This window comes from Eriocheir sinensis, chromosome 46, assembly GCF_024679095.1.
Source record: "Eriocheir sinensis breed Jianghai 21 chromosome 46, ASM2467909v1, whole genome shotgun sequence".
Classification (NCBI taxonomy): domain Eukaryota; kingdom Metazoa; phylum Arthropoda; class Malacostraca; order Decapoda; family Varunidae; genus Eriocheir; species Eriocheir sinensis.
The window spans coordinates 614,123-634,044 of record NC_066554.1 but is presented as its reverse complement, the minus strand read 5'-3'; the positions used below and the strand labels follow the sequence as shown (position 1 = coordinate 634,044).

Here is a 19,922-nt window from a genome sequence, read left to right as displayed (position 1 = left end):
GCGCGTGCACACACACACACACACACACACACACACACACACACACACACACACACACACACACAGCCGTTAGTTTATTCGGTAAAAACAGTTAATACTATCAGCAATGAAGGTTGTATTGATAATGTTAATGATGATTGTTATGATTTAAATGCTATCATTGTCATTATGGTGATGTAGCAATGACTGTAGTACTATATATAATAATAAAGATAGAAGCAGTAGTAGTAGTAGTAGTAGTAGTAGTAGTAACAATAATATGTAATAATCGATAAATAATTATTGTAAATGCTGCTGCTGCAAACAACAACAACAACAACAACAATAATAATAATAATAATAATAATAATAATAATAATAATAATAATAATAATAATAATAATAGAAATATTAATGATATCGTTAATAACATCATTATCAGGTGGTTGTGTGTCGCCCCTTGCCCTGCCGCCCGCTGGCCCGTAGCACAACAGTCATTCAAGGCTCAGCAAAACACACAGAATTTGTAACAGAAGAACCATCCGCTATTATTTTGGACCCTCGACCTCCAGACAACCCTTCTTCATCCCCGTCACATTCTCCTTCCCCTTTGCCCCTCTACCTTTCCCTTCCTTCCCTTCCTAGTACCTTGCCCCCTCCCGGCACCTGTATCGCCAAAAACTGTTTTCTCCGCGGGTTCACTGACCAACCACCTGACCCCAGACTCGGCAAGGAGGTAGCGTGGTCTTGGCGCCTCGGGGATCTCCACACCTCCGCTGAGGCGACGCGGGGAAGGACGCGTGTGCCGCCCATGTTTCGCCCGCCCTGTGCCGCCCTGTGAAGCAGCTGACCCTCTTATCCTGATATAACTTGCTACACACTTACTTTTGTGTATGTTGTTACAATAGCATATTAAGCGAATCCTGTTCACGTTTTTTATCGGAATTATAATGATCTCTACCACATGCAGGCTTTTTTTTTGTCATTTACCAAAGTTTCATGTCTCCCTAGTTTATGATACTGTTCTGCACTTGCACGCCTAAATTATAAGGGCAACTTCATATTTCACTCTCTGACACGACAACTCCTCGCCACATCCAGAGTTTCGATCTCTTCGATTTAACAATGCAGTACGCAGCCCTTGTTCTGTGTGCTCTTTATTCTTTTCGTTGCCCTTGATAGCTACATTTGGAAGCACCGTCTCGCTATATACCAGGAGCGTCCCCGCCAACACCCACCACGCTGTGACATCTTTATCTATTGCTAACTTATACAGTATACTATTGCAATTAATTATTTACGTCCTTCTTAAACAGACTATCTGAAACCAATGTTAGGAGGACTCTTGTCTTAGTGACTATTCTACCTTTCTTTTATCATCGACTCATCTCTGCTCCATCCGCTTCTTACCTTCCCCCTTTTCCTCTGCATCAGCTAGCACTCTCTCCTCCCTCACTCACCTCACCCCTCATTCCACCCTCGCACTTATTTTTCCGCTCACCTTTCACCTTTAAGTGTCACAATGCATCACGGTCATCTTCTCTCTCTCTCTCTCTCTCTCTCTCTCTCTCTGTGTGTGTGTGTGTGTGTGTGTGTGTCTCTCTCTCTCTCTCTCTCTCTCTCTCTCTCTCTCTCTCTCTCTCTCTCTCTCTCTCTCTCTCTCTCTCTCTCTCTCTCTCTCTCTCTCTCTCTCTCTCTCTCTCTCTCTCTCTCTCTCTCTCTCTCTCTCTCTCTCTCTAAAGGCCGAAGTTCGCCACAGTCGAGTTTTTATTAAATCGCCGGATTCGGAGGAGAAAACCCGACAAAATGAGCCTTCTGGTGTGACCGTTCTAGTCACCTACCGCCCCACACGAGCTCGACGAATGTGGTCAGCAAGTCCGTTCAACCTCCGCAGGAGCCACCTCGATTTTTGTAAAATAACATTTTTTTTTTACAGTCTTTGCATTCACTTACCACCCCGTTCGGTGCCGCACGACAGCTCCAAATTCTATCTGCAACCTTCGTTCGAGGCCGTTCGGTGTCTTGCAATGTCAGCTATTTTCCATTTTTTTTATATGCTGCCAATAGCTCCGGTATGGTCTCTTGAGGGTCATCTTGGACGACTCCAGCCCGTTAGTGGCGCAGGAGAATTTTATTTATAGTTGTTGCCGTATGACTCTTGCTTGGTCCATGCTGCTCCCGGTGCTCCACTTGAACGAAGTCGCTGAAGTTAGGATTGATGAAGATCTGAGCAGCATGTGGGTAATCTTCCGCAACTCGGCTATACTTGAAAATTGTCAGCAAGCTTTGGTGGGACTCGAACCTAGGTCCCCCGGGCTTGCCACATCCGCTCGCTGATCACTCTGCCACCGCCTCATATATAGAGGCAGTGTAAGTACTCCCGTCACATTTCTTTCCGAGAGCCATCCAACTACATCTCTCCTGACCCCTAGTGATGGACGAGGCAACCCGTGACATCCAGTACCCAGATATCGAGGCAAATGCCATTGATATGCCCAGCCCTGCTTTGGCTTTTGATGAGATCGAAGCGCAAATGTTGCAGTGTGGTTTTGAGGGGGAGTCAGTCGAAGTCGACTTGGCTCTGAACATAATGCTAAGGAAGGAAGAGTACTGAGAAAAAAAATCCGAGGAGAAGGGAGAGGGGGATTAGTAGGTCATGCTGGACCAAGCAATGGCTTTTGAGACGACCAAAGTTTGGCCAGAGAGAGCACCTCCTGGAAGAAGTTGCTGGTGAGGACCTCATGAGTTTCAAGAACTTCTTCCCTATAGACATTAAATGTTCAAGGAGGAGCTCCTCCACAGGACTGGGCCTCGTGTGACCAAGAAGCATACATTTATGCTGAAAGCAGTGTTACCCGGGTGACATGCCTCGTCAAAGTCGAAGTCCTCGTCAATTCCTGGTAGGACAACGAAGGACGTCGCCAGATAAAACATACCAACGAGGGCCTTCAGGTAAGTAACAAGTTCCCTCGACGCCGTACGGGAACGCAGCGATGTCAACGACTAGACCTACGACAACCTACCAGGCCGCACGACAAAAAATAGTTTTGGACGCGCGCCTCCCAAATTCGCCAAAATTCGACCCTGCTCCAATTTTGGCGACCTCTTGCCGCGACACCAGCAACAATAAATACTCTTAAGACTATAAAGACTGTAAAGTATAAGACTATAAAGACTGGTGAGGTACGTTCGACATTGGCGACTTGTCCGGTGACTACGGCTAAAGTCCGATTCGCCGCAGACCCCGACCATTGTCGTTAAAGTGTAAACAGGGTTTAGGAAGACGACAATGTGTCACAATGCCAGACGTAGAAGTAAAAAATAACCCTAGAAAGAAAAGGGAAAAACCTGCACCACACACACACACACACACACACACACACACACACACACAGAGAGAGAGAGAGAGAGAGAGAGAGAGAGAGAGAGAGAGAGAGAGAGAGAGAGAGAGAGAGAGAGAGAGAGAGAGAGAGAGAGAGAGAGAGAGAGAGAGAGAGAGAGAGAGAGAGAGAGAGAGAGAGAGAGAGAGAGAGAGAGAGAGAAAATTTCACTTTATGTTAAACGAACAGCAACCCTGGAGTTGAAATCTATGTCGTTCTCTTTCTTCTGCACGAACGTGAGGGAAAAATAAAAAAAATTGACAGACTACTTGATATGTGGTTTATATTATTACTGCTACTGCTTTTGTTGCAAACACCTATCACCTATTCTTCGACAACCCTCAGTTGTCACCTTCTACACTAAACATCCTCGGTCTATCCTTCACCCAAAATCTTAACCGGAAACTTCACATCTCTTCTCTCACTAAATCAGCTTCCTCGAGGTTGGGGGTTCTGTATCGTCTCCGCCAGTTCTTCTCCCCAGCACAGTTGCTATCTATATACAGGGACCTTGTCCGCCCTCGTATGGAGTATGCATCTCACGTGTGGGGGGGCTCCATACACACAGCTCTCTTGAACAGAGTAGAGTAAGGCTCTTCGTCTCATCAACTCCCCTCCTCTAACTGATAGTCTTCTACCTCTTAAATTCCCCCGCCATGTTGCCTCTCTATCTTCTATCGTTATTTTCATGCTGACTGTTCTTCTGAACTTGCTAACTGCATACCTCCCCCCCTCCCGCGGCCTCGCCGCACACAACTTTCTACTCAAGCTCATCCCTTTACTGTCCAAATCCCTTACGCACGAGTTAACCAGCATCTTCACTCTTTCATCCCTCACGCTGGTAAACTCTACATGGAACAATCTTCCTTCATCTGTATTGCCTCCTGCCTACGACTTGAATTCTTTACAGAGGAGAGTATTAGGACACCTCTCCTCCCGAAATTGACCTCTCTTTCGGCCACTCGTCTGAACGCTTTTTTTTTTATAGGAGCAGTGAGTAGCGGGCTTTTTTTCATTACTGTTTCCTTTTTTTTGCCCTTGAGCTGTTTCCTTTGCTGTAAGAAGAAGAAAAAAATGAGCGTGTTAGAGAAAAAGTACTAAGGCGGACCCCCACCACCACCACCACCACACACGCACACAGACACGCCACTTTTCAACTTCTCTCCTTTTGCACGTACAGCAATTAAGCAAATATACATAATAAGTTACATATTAAGCAAACCATCATATGAGAATGTTTCTTTCTCCTCACGTTCATAACTTCACTGAGCCAGAAGAGTGAGAGCGACTTTTTGTGCTCAGTGATCCCTGTTTACTTTATTCTGAGCATGATATTCAAGGAGACATTCATTTTTTTTTTTTTTTTACTCTCTCTCTCTCTCTCTCTCTCTCTCTCTCTCTCTCTCTCTCTCTCTCATGTACGTTCTACTTCTGAGAAAAGGAAGGCTCAGTCCCTTTTCCTACCATATCATCCCTGAACTATGGCTTTCCAGGAATTCGAACGGAGAAGGAAGAAAAGAGGAGGAGAAGGGGGGGAAGAGAGGCTGGCTTGCATTTGAGAGGGTGAAGCCTAAACTAGCATTTTTCCTACTCCATTCTCTCTCTCTCTCTCTCTCTCTCTCTCTCTCTCTCTCTCTCTCTCTCCTTGGGTTGCACTGGTGGCCTCTCAGCATCCAGCCACCCAACCGCCCCGCCGTCCATCCACCCGAGGCCAACAACCCGACAGGCGCCGCACTCCCTCCCGCCCCTTCTCCGGTCCTCCTCTTCTTCCAGCGTTTGGGCAGATTAACGGGCGCTGAATATGATTTATGAGGTTACATGGGAAGGAATGTTGCCAGATAGGAGAGTGTGGCGTCAGTGTGAAGAACGCGGAGACAATCACTAGCGGAATCGTCATAAATTTATTGTATGCCGTAGTGGGATCGAAAAGGGAATCGTCTCTTAATACCTTGTTTCGAGAAGGAGGAGACAGTCGAGTTTTTTATGATGAACGTAATGCTATAAGACAGTGGATGGTTTGTCTGCCAATAGAGTGAGGGGGGGGGAGGAACGTGGCGATTAACTACGATGATGGTATAAAAAAAAGTGGATGGTTAGTGCAGCAGGTGGAGGTTCGAGTGAGCGGTGCGCGCGCTGTGTATGGAACCCGCGCGCCAAGGAGTGTGGCGTGGCATGCCGCGATGAGTAGATGAGGAAATAACAAGTGGTGGCGAGAGAGCACGGAGAGGAGAAGAAAGGAGAAGTCATGAGAGTAAGGATGATAGAAAAGGAAGGTCAGAAACAAGTCACAGAGGGGTTGGAGAATGCGAGAGCAGGTATCAGGTATGGAAGAGAGGAAGAAGTAAGGGGAGGGGGTGGGGGAGGAAAGGTCGTGTGCACAGCGGTGGTGGAGGAGAAGGGGAGAGGAGAGGAGAGGAGGGGAGGGGAAGAAGAGAGGAGGAGGAGAGGTAAGGAAGGTATGTGGGGAGGGGGTATGCAAGATCCGGTTGGGGGTCAAACAGTGTCTGGAGGAGGGCGAGGAGGGAGAAGACGGGTTCATGCTGAGCGGCGGGAGGAGGGAAACAAGGGGGAGAGGACGAGTGGAAGAAAGGAGGAAGAGGAGAAGTGAAGGAAAAGGATATGAGGAGGGAAGGTTGATAAACAAAGGAACGGGACAAAAAGTAAAAATGAAGAGAAGGGATGAGCAGAAAGAAAGAGGAAGAGGAGGAAATGAGAGGATGAGATGAGGGAAGGTTGGTAAGTGAAGGAGAGGGACGGACAAACACTGGCCAAGTAAATGTTGAGATGACTACAGAACGTTGACTTAGGTCTGATTTAGATTGTGTGGAGGGGGGGGGGGGGGCTGGTGTGGGTTTGGGTGTGTATCATTCACGATGGTGTGATCACGTGCTGGACTCGCAATAGCAACCAAGTATCCTCCCCGAAACAGCTTGGAGCTGCATTGTGGCGGGTCTTGGGGTACGTTTAGAGCCTCGCATCACACCCACACACACCCGGGAGGCGGAAGACAACCCCCAACAGACACTGGTACCCATTTACTGCTGGGTGGACAGGGACTATTTCGACTCCACTTCGCCCGGGAATCGAATCCAGGACCACACGGTTTCGACTCGAGCGCGCGATCTACTATACAACAGAGCACCATGTTTTCTGGGTGTTTTACTTATTTACTATAGCTACTATTATTATTGCTATGACTCGTAATAATCATAATGATAATGATACTAATGTTATACTAATACTAATACTACTATCGCTATTACTCCTTCTCCTCCTCTTCCTCTTCCTCCTCCTTCTCCTCCAGCAACTACTATTACTACTACTACTACTGCTACTACTACTACAACTTCTACTACTACTACTACTACTACTACTACTACTACTACTACTACTACTACTATAGACAAACCATTTTTAATAGTCAGTTTGGGCGTTCGATTCCGCGGGCCCTTTCCTTCCCTCTGCTCTGCCACAGTCCCAACATCTACTTTTCCCTCTCATATATTACCTGTAGGTAACATATGAGAGGAAGGGAGAGGTGCTCGGACTGTGTGGCAGAGCAGAGGGGAGGAAAGGACCCGCGGAATCGAACGCCCAAACGGACTATTTGAAATGGTTTGACATACCAATAATAATAATAATAATAATAATAATAATAATAATAATAATAATAATAATAATAATAATAATAATAATAATAATAATAATAATAATAATAATAATAATAATAATAATAATAATAATAATAATAATAATAATAATAATAAAAATTACAATAATAATATAATTCACAACAGTTTTTTCTCGATTAAATAGAGCGCAACTAACGAACAGACAGACGAGAAGAAACGATATGGTTAAAAAGGACGACCATGAAGGCCAGACTCAGGTAGGTCTTCTTTACGGTGGCCGCCCATTTAGGTGCCTCTCATGCTACGGAAAGCTGGATTACGCAATGCAGGGAGGCGCCGGCCGTGCACGGGAGGGAGGGAGGCTCTGCGCTGGCCTTGATCGGTAAGCAAACATTGACTTTACCGGAGACGGGGCAGGGCGAAGGGGTGACTAGTAATTCGAACTGTGACTTGGCAAGGTGGCATCTAAGAGTGAGGTTTGGCTGGGGTGGGGTGGTGGTGGGGTGGCGGCGGTGAAGGTGGTGGTAGCGGTGGAGCTGTCGGAGTGGTGGTGTAGTTGAGTTTTACAGTCCAATACACTACGTTTGTGAGCTCCCCAACCAAACACAAAACACGAGACCAAAACTCCTTGTTGTTCTAGTGTTTGGCGTTGATATAAAAAAAAGAAGGAAATTTTAGGAAACCACACAGGGAATCTCTTTATCAGTATCTGGTGTTGAGTAAAAATAACGGATCACTGTGGAAAATATAGTTTGTTTTGGGCGCTTACAATGACACGGTGTTGGACTGTCGAACTGGCCGATTGTGAATGTGGCGCTTTGGTGATGGCTATGGTGGCGGTGAGGCAGTCAGGGTAGGGGGTTGGATGAGCGATTCTTGGCGTTTGTGGTTGCGTTGTTATGTTATCAATGGCTGACTGATGTGGTAATGAACGGCATGTATGGTAAATAGAGTTGGGCGTTGGGAAAGTTAAGATGCGGTTGTGAGTCTATAAGAAACGGGCTGTGGTGTGGCGGGAGGGTATGGGAGGGGGAGGTGAAGGTTGACGGGCGACGGTACCACGAGATGGGACCATATAATAAGCCATAAAACTAAAGGGTGAGTGGTATTGTGGGGCAGGGGAAGAAGATGGTGGTGATGGTGGTGAATGGGTGAGGGTTTGAGGGCGGAGGTCGTGGTGAGCGGGGTCGAAAGGGAGAAGTTGGTGGTAGGAAGATCGAGAAGTTGATGGTGGAGCTGATGGTGGTGGTGGCTACAGGTGGTGGGGGGGACCGATGATAGTGCTTGTGGTAGTGGTGCCAGGTGAAATGATTTAATTCGTTTTACCAAATATTAACACATTAATATTCTGTGATGCTGTCTTTAGTATATCTATAATAAGTTTGTTTTACTAATAACCCCCTCTTCTCATACCCCCCTTCTCTCTCTCTCTCTCTCTCTCTCTCAGTGGTAATATTTAAACTAATTTCTTCATATCGTTTATTGTTTGCTGTTGTTGTTGTTGTTGTTGTTGTTGTGGTGGTGGTGGTGGTGTTCTTGTTGTTGTTGGTGGTGGTGGTTTTGGTGTTGTTGGTGGTGGTGGTGTTCTTGTTGTTGGTGGTGGTGGTGTTCTTGTTGTTGGTGGTGGTGGTGGTTTTGGTGGTGGTGGTGGTGGTGGTGTTCTTGTTGCTGATGCTGATGTTCTTGTTCTTGTGTTATCATTCTCCTACTTGTTCTTTTTCCCTTTTCTTTTTTTTTTTTGGTTCTTTGGTTCGTCTGTTTCTTTTTCTTCTTGTTCTTGTTCTTGTTCATGTTCTTCTTATTCTTGTTCTTCATTTTCTTCTTCTTCATCTTCTTTTTCTTCTTCTACTACTACTATTCCTCTTCTCGTGTAGACCGTCCCCTCGGAGCAAACTGCCAGGTCGTAAAACTAGCCCCCGAGGTTCAGGAATTTGACGTCGATTTCCCTTGAAAGTCTTAGGGCAATTTAAGACTGAAGGCTTTATTGTAAAACTCGTTATCAGCCGACAGCCTTGGCGGTACTGATGAAATGATAATATTCGATAATTTAGTCATGTACTGCTACGATGCCTACAGTGTTTTATTGACAGAGAAAAAAGCCCGTTAGTGTAAATGACTTAACCAGCAGTTTCCCAGCAGTTTCTCAGAGAAAACCATCTGACTTCGTTCGTACTTAAATGCAAAACAAAGAGTTTATTTGTGGCTTCACTAAATGACATCAACCTCAGTGGTGACGTCGTCGATTCCCGCTCCTGGGTAACGGTAGCTGCGCCGGCAGTGATCCTTGGTCTCTAAGTTGTAGTATTTAGACATCAAAACACACCTAGGAATATCCAGTGTAATGCTAGACACTAAGAAATCAATACATAAACAACAGAATCCACCAATAAAGTACCGTACTGTAAACGAAGATGATGGTTTCATTTATTTTTTAATTTGTAGGCCGACCCAACCAGCCATGTCGGAGCTTTATGTCCGGATAATGGAGGTAAAAGAGCCGAGTCCTAGCGTCCGGTTACGGAGCTTGTCCAGATAAAGGACGTCCGGATAGGGGAGATATTACCGTACTCAATACTCACTCCTCTCACATCCTTCTATGAAATGTTCTTGCCAAACGGCATAGTCCTTACTGATTGGAAAATGGCTAACGTTACTCGACAACATAATTAGAAACAAAATTGGGAGTTACCTTGAAAGTCACTTACTAATTAAGGAGAGAGAGAGAGAGAGAGAGAGAGAGAGAGAGAGAGAGAGAGAGAGAGAGAGAGAGAGAGAGAGAGAGAGAGAGAGAGAGAGAGAGAGAGAGAGAGAGAGAGAGAGAGAGAGAGAGAGAGAGAGAGAGAGAGAGAGAGAGAGAGAGTCAGACATACTGGCAGACAGACAAACAGACTTTAAGACATATAGACAGACAGACACAGACAGACAGAAAGATCAACGCTACATTTTTCACTACAGTATATTTTCGCGGAGGTAAAGGAATGCGAACTGGCTGGAGACGGCGGGTGAGCGGTGGACTCAACCTTGTTCTTCCGTTGACAGATACCATCAGCAAGGTTGACGAGAGGTAGGGGAGCCAGGGAATAGGGGTAGCGGGAGGAGGACGCGGAGGACAAGGAGGCGGTGTGAGACTATCCTAATTTATGATTTCATGATGATAGTTTTTACGGTGATCGAAATAATAAGGGAGCCGATGATGACGAAAGGACATAACGAAAATATATTACTCGAGTTTTGTTACTTATTCACACTCACACACAAAACAACGCGTTCAGTCGCACACATTAACTAACTTGAGAGACACCAACAATGACAATAATAGTAATAAAGCTAATAATAATAATAATAATAATAATAATAATAATAATAATAATAATAATAATAATAATAATAATAATGATAATAATAATGATAACAATAATAATAGTAATAATAATAATAAGAAGAAGAAGAAGAAAAAGAAGAAGAAGAAGAAGAAGAAGGAGAGAGAGAGAGAGAGAGAGAGAGAGAGAGAGAGAGAGAGAGAGAGAGAGAGAGAGAGAGAGAGAGAGAGAGAGAGAGAGAGAGAGAGAGAGAGAGAGAGAGAATATATAAACTCATAGAGAATATTATGCGGTTGACGTCGGAAAGGAAGAGATGCAAAACTCAGGCGAGGGTAAATGACGGGAAACATAAAGATGGGGCGACGATGTAAGTGAGAACAGAAGCTTATGGATGACAACTTAGGCAACAGGAGATAGGAAATAAAATAATGAGACAGACATAGAGGAAAACAGACGGAGAACCAGACGGCCGGACGGACACATGTATTGACAGACGGACGGACCGAATAAACAGTGCATGTTGCAAAAGAAAACCATGTGTGTGGACAAGATAAATAACTGAGATGATGACGATGAGAGGGGTGAGGAAGTAAAGCAGCGGATGTGTAGAAAGAGGATTTGAGGCAGGTGAGGCGGAGGAGGAGACGCCGAAGGAGGAAGAGGAGACGAGACTGCTGAAGAAAAGTGGGGGGTTGGTAGGCGGAGGAGGAGACGCCGGCAACGTTGAGAAGGAGGAGAAGGAGGACGAGGAGGACGAGGAGACGAGACTGCTGAAGAAAAGTGGGCGGTTGGCAGGCGGAGGAGGAGACGCCGGCAACGTTGAGAAGGAGGAGAAGGAGGACGAGGAGGACGAGGAGACGAGACTGCTGAAGAAAAGTGGGCGGTTGGTAGGCGGAGGAGGAGACGCCGGCAACGTTGAGAAGGAGGAGGAGGAGGACGAGGAGACGAGACTGCTGAAGAAAAGTGGGCGGTTGGTAGGCGGAGGAGGAGACGCCGGCAACGTTGAGAAGGAGGAGGAAGAGGACGAGGAGGACGAGGAGACGAGACTGCTGAAAAAAAGTGGGCGGTTGGTAGGCGGAGGCGGTGCTGACTTGTTGAGAGAAAACCCGTAAGGGACAGTGATGAGAGCAAAGCTGCAAAATCATTGACGGTGTGGAAAAGTTACATTTAAGAGGAGGGGAAAAGTAGGAAAAGGAGGAGGCGGAGGGAAGAAAGAGAAGAAAGAAAAGGTGTTACTATTGGCGGTAGGGAAGGTAGGGGAGGTGTCAAGGGCAGGCGAGGTGTGTGGTGGAGGGTCAGCAAGGAGGGAGGAATGTAACAGGCCCGCGGGCAGTGAGATGCCACATGTTGGTCAATTATTTTCACCGACGCCGCCCAGCACTGCCCTCCCCATGCCCTCCACAGCCTGACGCCTTACAGCACCACCCAGCCAGCCTCACGCCGCCCAACACGTACTGCATACTACTCTTTCCCGCACCTTCCACAGCCTGACTCCCCCACAGCACTACCCAGCACCACCCCCATGCCCTCCACAGCCTGACTCCCCCACAACAACCCCCAGCTAGCCTCACGCCGCCCAGCACTGCCCTCTACGCCTCTAGTGCCCTCCACAGTCTGACCCCCTCCCCCCCACCAACCCCACCCCGCACCACCCATCACCAACTACCTTACCTGACTCCACTCTGACGCCCATGTCTGTGGAGGAAAAAGGGTTTGTCCATTAACTTCATGGGTCTGACGATACTGCTGCTGCTGCTATTACTAATGCTATAACAAAGATAACAATAATAACAAAAACAACAACTACTACTGCTACTACTACTACAACTACAACTACTTTTTTTTGCTTCTACGGCCTCCATGCATTAGAGTTGTGAGAGGTATCTTCTCTCATATCCTCTCATAAAATCTCATATCCTACTACTACCACTACTGCTACTACTACTACTACTACTACTACTACTTTTTAACGGGCCTCCATCTATTAGAGTTGCGTTGTGAGCGGTATATTCTCTCATACCCTTTCACAAAGCAATTCATTGGCCCCACCCCGCCAATGACAGGCCGACAACCATCTTTATTTAATATTACAAACCTTACTAAACATATTATTTTTAAGCTAACAGAGCTTGTGGTTGATACGACTATCAACCACCGTCGCCTCAAAGTCCAGGTCGGCAATGCGGGTGGTTTTGGGTGCAGGTGACCTGGTTCCTCTCAGGCAGACCAAGGCTGACCTCAGGAGGGAGAAGGACAGCCTGCATCTCATCCAGGCGACCACACTGCTTCTTGGCTGCTGTTTCTTATCCGCCAGTGTTTCGGCGAGTCTTGCGTAGAAGCTCTGCGCCCTTGGTCCCATCCCTCCTGCCGTCGTGAATACTACCGGGGTGAAGGAGCCCTGGTCCACATTCTGTATTCTTTCTTCATATGCTCTGTTCTTCTCTTGTTCGTTTCTTCTGTGGGCTGCATCAAGGGTCAGGTCTCTGTGGCAATGGGCCATGGGATCAAAGATCCTTATGTCAAAATATGCACTGTTGCTGCTACTACTACTACTACTAATACATTTTTCTTTCTCTTCTTTTATATCTTCCGTTACTCTCAGTCTCACTACTTTTTATTAGTATTACTGGTACTACTACTACTACTACTACTACTACTACTACTACTACTACATTTTTCTTTCTCTTCTTTTATATCTTCCGTTGCTCTCAGTCTCACTACTTTTTATTAGTATTACTGGTACTACTACTACTACTACTACTACTACTACTACTATTGGTAACAGCTACAACTGTCATTTTCATCACCACCTGTACACCAACCACCGCCCACCACCACTCCCTCGGTTACCATCGCTGCTGCTCCAGGAGCCCCCGGTGTATAGCCTGTGTTGCCGCTTTTTGCCTGGAATCTGCTAGATGTTATTGATGTTGTTTTTTGTCGCTGTGATGTTAAGTTGGGAGCTGCCTTGTCTGCGGTGTCCCTGTTGCCCCAACCCGGTGAGATGGCGAGCATGTGTTTTCCTTGCGAGGTTGTCTTGTCTTTGTTACCGGTCTTCATTTTTTTACCTCTCTTTTGAGCGTTCTGATGCGTCTGGTGTTCCCTGGGACAGTTTTCTTAACCTGAAGTCGACGGCGGTTGGTAGTGTGAATGGTGACTGTGGTAATGGTGACCTCCAAGCCGCGGAACTGCTATTTCATTTTCTTTTGATTTCTGAACGTTAAACATCATGACGAATAGTAATTTTGCGAAGATTAATTGGAACAAAAATTAACAAAATTAGCAAAGAGAGAGAGAGAGAGAGAGAGAGAGAGAGAGAGAGAGAGAGAGAGAGATCCGACAATCACTACATGTCTTCTGGGACGTTTAAGATGCCTCTGTTGATGGATGTCACCTCGTAAACATTAGTAACACCACCTGACGCCGTCCCTGAAGGTACAGATGAAGCTCTATGAACACGCAGCTTTGTCTAAAAGTGACCGCCACGAAGAAAAACATGTCGGATCGATAAGGAACTGTTGTGCGAAAATTCTCAATTATTGTATCTTTAACCTCCGTGTGTGTGTGTGTGTGTGTGTGTGTGTGTGTGTGTGTGTGTGTGTGTGTGTGTGTGTGTGTGTGTGTGTGTGTGTAATTCACGACGGCTTTATCACGAGCTAGGTTCGCCATCGCCAGCAAGTACCCGCACGATTAAAGCAAGCTTATTATAGTCGATCTCTGGGTACTGCCAGGACCTCAAACACCACACACACACCATCTCCTTTGCTCAAGGCTGGAAAGTAACCACTCCTTGTTACCGAAAAAATCCCTGATTAAGCGGAGCTCGAACTTCAGCCTGCCAGGCCAGAGCATGACAGGGGAGAGCTTCATCCACTGAGCTGTGTGTGTGTGTGTGTGTGTGTGTGTGTGTGTGTGTGTGTGTGTGTGTGTGTGTGTGTGTGTGTGTGTGTCTCTCTCTCTCTCTCGTCTTGAATGCGTCTGAGAGAGGTGTGCATCTCCCTTCCCTGCACCACAATTCAGGAAGCGGAGGCAGAGCAGCCACTAGAGGAGGCATAGGGCTGAGGCGGGGGCTTGGCATCCACATTTTCCGTTCTGATAATGTCTGCCGCTTGGGGAGGAGCGCGGCCTGATTGCCTCAGTTTGCCACCGCCTCGGGACACCACGAAGGCCTCCGCCCCTTTGCCCCTTCGCCTGCCCATCACTCCGCCCCTCCACCCCTCTACCTGCCGTCCCTTTCTCCCTGCAGCCTTGCCTCCGATAATTCGACTGTTATTACAATCACAAGAGAATTTAGTGTGTGGCGTCGGCGGCTACAACTGAACCGTCCTTCCATAACGAATACTGCCTCTTTTCCTGCTCCAAGGTTGAGAATCGTGGAGCTTTCGGCACCGGGATGATGATTACCTGTTACTGTATATTATGACGACGCAGCTGCCACAATTAATGGATCCCCTAATCAAGTGTTTCTCCATAGAGGTAATTTAGTTTATTCTCTCAGAATCAACACTTGTAAATGGAGTTCTTTGGAAGTGACTGGTGGGGAGAGTGGAGGTAAAGGGAGCACTCAATGACAACGATACCTTCGGGATGACTACCTAATATTTGAACTTCCTAATAAAACAGTGGGGGCGGTTCCGTGGTGCAGTGGCTAGCGTGACTAGCTTCGAATCTGCGGGTCCGGATTCGAATCCCAGCCAGGAAAGTGGGCGAGCCACTCACTCAGCTGTTCATCCTTCCTTTCTGGAAGGTCGCTAAATGGTAACCTGGGGAAAGGTGGGGAAGGAAGTTGTGGTAACCTGGATGTTGCACTTGCTCTGCTTTAAGGGTTAAAGAAGTTCTTACCCACCACGGGCTCACAGGACCAATGCGACGGAAATGTGCGCCACGGCCACGCGCAGCCATGGCGTATGACCACGGCCTTCTTATAGAAGGCCGTGGTGTGACCCCAAGTTTACCTTCAGTCGGACAGCTTGTGAACAACTCGTGCCTGTGCCTAGAGAGAGAGAGAGAGAGAGAGAGAGAGAGAGATTGACTGCGCGCCTGCTCGTTGGATGGCGTGGTCGTGTCACGATTTTCTTCACGCAGGTCCTTCCTCCCACGCACTCACCAATGTGATCCTATGTCTACCTACTCATATCTCTCTCTCTCTCTCTCTCTCTCTCTCTCTCTCTCTCTCTCTCTCTCTCTCTCTCTCTCTCTCTCTCTCTCTCTCTCTCTCTCTCTCTCTCTCTCTCTCTCTCTCACACACACACACACACACACACACACACACACACTGCCCATCGTTGTCAAAGTATACATAACACAATGTTGCGGTGCTTTGATTACCTGTTTTTTTTTCATTGATTATCTGTTTTTTTATAAGCCTTACTTTCTCATACAGTCTCCTTAAATATTTGGGCATTGGCAGACCTAACAATTTATACTTCAAGATTCTGGCATAATCCCTATACTTGAAATGTAAACTGATAATTCTCGCACTCTTAAGGTGTACACTTTTTTTTCGTTTGCATGCTGCAATCCATTTGGTTTTCATTATGGACCGGTTTCACAGTCACTTTCTTTTTGTTTTGATCGTTACCAATGATCGGCGGTCGCCATCACTAACAAGAAATCGGATTTCACAGTCGTTTTTCTCGGCGTTGTCTGTCTCAATCAGTATCAGAGATTGGACCCTCTGGTAACGCAGGTCTGGTAGGCAGGGGGGCTCCTTAATGGAGCTTACCAATGAAATTTATTAGCGAATTACACAAATTATTGCTCTCAAGTGGGATACAGCATGAAGCAAACACAATTAACACTTGCCTGGGCCACGACGGCCTGGGGCGACCGCCATGACACACCAAGAAAGCCTACCGGCGCCAAAAAAAGGTTTGAGCTCTGGCCACAGCATTATAGAATGGACCGTCTCTGAAGTGTAATGTTTTGAATCAGTTTTACATTTGAGGGATGTAAAATCGTCATTTTAAGTCACATTAGTTTAAAAACTTGAGTTATTTTCTTTTTTTTATTTATGTTTGGCCTATAGTGCTATTAAGCTTTCATGATGAGACTGTTGATCGGCCCCAGACCGTTAATGGCGCAGACAAGTGTTTTAAAGTTGCGCCATTCTTGCTTGGCTCATGCTGCCCCCCGGAGCTTCACTTAATACTCTTGAGAGAGTTTCGCTAAAGAGTCCAGGTTGATGGGATGTCATCAGTACAGGATGTGAGTTGCTTTAGGCCACTCGGCGTTGATTGAGCATTGTCAGCTTGTGTCGGAGGGTGGGACTTGAACCTGGGTCCTCCAGTACACCGCGGGTAGAAGATGGCTGAGTGGTTTGCGTGCGGACGCGGCGTCCAGGAGGACCCGGGTTCGCATCTCGCCACCCGCCACAAGCTGGGATTTTTCAGTCACTGCAGAGTCCTAAGATTACCCACATGCTGTCCTGAAGACCACCTACGTATCAGCCCGGTCTCTAGCTTCTAAGAGAATCAAAGATGAGCTCCGGGGGAGAGCATGAGCCATGGAAGATGACACCTCTATAAGCACTTGCCTGCGCCATAACGGGTTGGGGCAGACCATCAAGCCCCACCAAAAAAGCCTACCGGCGCCATAGGCAGAAAGTAAATAAAAAGAAATACCGCCTCCCCATTTTACATTTTGAGTCACAACTACGAAGCATATTTTGATCACTGTTTAATCACGATCTTGCATGTCTTTAAGCGAAACGTGTTTTCTCAACAGTCCTACTTCGTTTCTTTCGATTGACGGTATTACTTCAAGAGCCTAAGTTTCTCAATAACTGTCTTACATCACACCGAAAACTGACAAAGTTAAGGTTTTCGTTTCCTTAGTGTACAACTGAGTCATCGTTAAAATGTACCTCAGCAGTGAGCGATTACCTTCCACGCTGACAGTTCTACAGCAATGCCTATGGTTTGCTGATGGTTCATTATGTCTTTCTTAGTAATTGTTATTAAGCGTGTATATTGATTTACATTGACACTAATGAATGTTAAATTGGAATAATAATGCTCGAAATCGATGTTGATTTTTATATGTCTGAAGAAACAAATGATCAGAGAGACTTCTGGAACACGAAGGATTTTAACCAAAAGGAAAACAAATGCAGTGCCTCTAAAAGCCGCTGTCAAACCATAAAGACACACATTGATACGGCCTATAAATCTGAATTCACTCGAGATTACCAATCCTCGGATACAAAGGAAATCGCAAGCCTCTACAAACTTTTTGATACGCGTAACGATCAGGAAGACTAAACTGGTAGACATGTTTAGTACCGTATTACCTTACACACAGAAAGAGAGAGAGAGAGAGAGAGAGAGAGAGAGAGAGAGAGAGAGAGAGAGAGAGAGAGAGAGAGAGAGAGAGAGAGAGAGAGAGAGAGAGAGAGAGAGAGAGAGAGAGAGAGAAACACAAGAAGGAACAAAGGCAAAAGAAGGAAAGAAAGGCATAATAAAGAAAATTGGAAGAAAGGAAAAGAAAATAAGAAAGAAAATATAATGAAGGAAAAAGAAAAGTGATGAGAAAAGTAAAAAAATAGATTAAAGGACAAAAGCATAAGTGTGGAGCTGCCGGGAATGAGGAAAGGTTAACGTCACGTATACTACCAGCACTCTGGAAGCGAGATGTGCGGAGGTGAGTGGCACGACGACTCTTACAGGCGCGAGGGAGCGAAGAAACCAGTTCTGACGAGGTAGACGGAATGACCGCCTGAAAGAAAGGCATAGTTAAGGGCGTCTCCGGATAGTAGTAAAGAGAGATAGAAGAGAGGAATGGAGGAGGAGGAGGAAAAGGCTGAGACGATGAGAGGTGGGGTAAAGAAGAAGACGGCAAGGCGCGCGGGAGAAGTCAATGCACTGGGAAACTCGCAGAGAATGTCGTCCACGTCATCAATCCAGGGATTAGTGAGCCCAGAGGGCACAGTACGGGGGTGCAGGCTATATCGGAACACACTGTAAGGGGCGGAGGGAGCAGTGGTCTTCCTATTCTGCTCTTCGTGAAAACTTAAAATATAGAATGGAGTCCTCTCGTTTAGCCTACCTACGCCCCAAAACAAAGGCGCCTCTAGGATAAAAAGATAAGATGCTGGGCTGAGCTCGCAACTATCAGAACAGCACAGGTTCGACGACGATTTTAATATCCTTTCGTGGCGGCGGGTCCCAGCATCCTCTCAGCACTTTTGCTGCTGGCGTGCCCCCAGGCGGCACCTTGACGCCAGACCTGTTCTTAGGTCATACAAGGTCACTTTTTTGGGCAAAGAACCCGGTTTTTATATGCCATGAAAGTTGCATTCTATCCCCACCAAGTCTAATGACCCGCGTGGCTTCAGAAATCACACCCTAGGAATACAACGCATCCATACATCCAACGCATCCATCCCTCTGGGGAGAAAAATCTGTAGACAGTAGTGAGGCTGATGGGAGCCAGCAGGTAGTTGTCCCTTGCACAAGGTCTGAGCAGCTGGAGAACACGGACCAGCCATTAATTTAAAAATCGAGGTGTGGCCTTAATCAGAGTTAAAAGGATTAAACTGAACAGTTGTGTAGCATTGTGTTGTATATGTCAGCCAGTCAGCAGCGCGGCTCCCTCACCCCCGCCCCCAGACTACTGACCACCAACCTGTGTCTAGTAAATACCTCCCTCCTTTCCTCTCCCTTCCCTTCTTCTCCAGCTCCTTCTTTTAATCCTCTTCCTCCTTCTCTTCTTCCTTTTCTTCTTTATTCCTCCTCCTCCTCCACCTTGTCCCCCTCGTCCCCCTTGTCCTCCTCTGCCTCCTCCTCCTCCTCCTCCTCCTCCTCTCATCCCCCCCCGCCCACCCCCTCCTCCACCACAACCACTACTCCCTAGCTCACCACCACCTCCAACTCTCCTCTCTCCTCTACTCCAACCTAATACTCTTCCTCCTCACGCCTCGCTCATATTCATGATCTCGTGCACATCAGTCAAGGTAGACAAATGCACAGAGATTATCGTGTTGCTTATGATAATGATTATGATGAAGACAAAAAGATGACTGTGAAATTCATCTATCACCCGTTACCCATCGCACCACTCTCTTGATGCACCAGAGTAGTAACAAATGTACGGAAGTGGGGGACTGGAAGTGGGGGACTGGAAGTGGGGTTGGGGGTGAGCAGGGGGTTACAGGAGTGGGGGTAATTTGCAGGGGTTACGGAAGAGGGGTATCTGGACCCCCTCCCTAACCCCCTCCACACCCATCTCTTTACCTTTTCACCCCCTCATCCCCCCTCACCCCCCACTCGGACTAGCGTACGGAAGCGAGAAGGTGACGGAGTAGGGTGCCCAGCAGGGACGGGAGAAGGGATACTTGAAGGGTTAAGATAAGATCTTTCTTTGACCTCGAATGACCACGAGATTATAATCACGGAAAGGTTAAGGACATTAGGTTAATGACCAGTCTGAAATATGAATTTACTCTCTAATGCAAGTCCGAAAATAAAATAAAAATCGCCATTGAACGTAAGACTCGATAAATTATTTAAGTTTTTGCTGGATGTATTGTATCATTATCTTCTTATTTCTCATTTCTCAACTTGTTTCTTCTTATTTCTTTCCTCAACTTATATATTTTTTTTTACTCCGGT

General features: G+C 46.6%; 1 protein-coding gene across 1 annotated transcript in view; it reads right to left on the bottom strand.

Annotated features, from left to right (window-relative positions):
- Positions 1–19,922, bottom strand: part of LOC126980965 (glutamate receptor ionotropic, delta-2-like) — a 104,672-nt gene that overhangs the window by 62,706 nt on the left and 22,044 nt on the right. Inside the window, exon 2 of the mRNA XM_050831452.1 lies at positions 11,983–12,006. The gene's annotated coding sequence lies outside the window, so the exon portion shown is untranslated. The remainder of the gene's footprint in view (positions 1–11,982; positions 12,007–19,922) is intronic.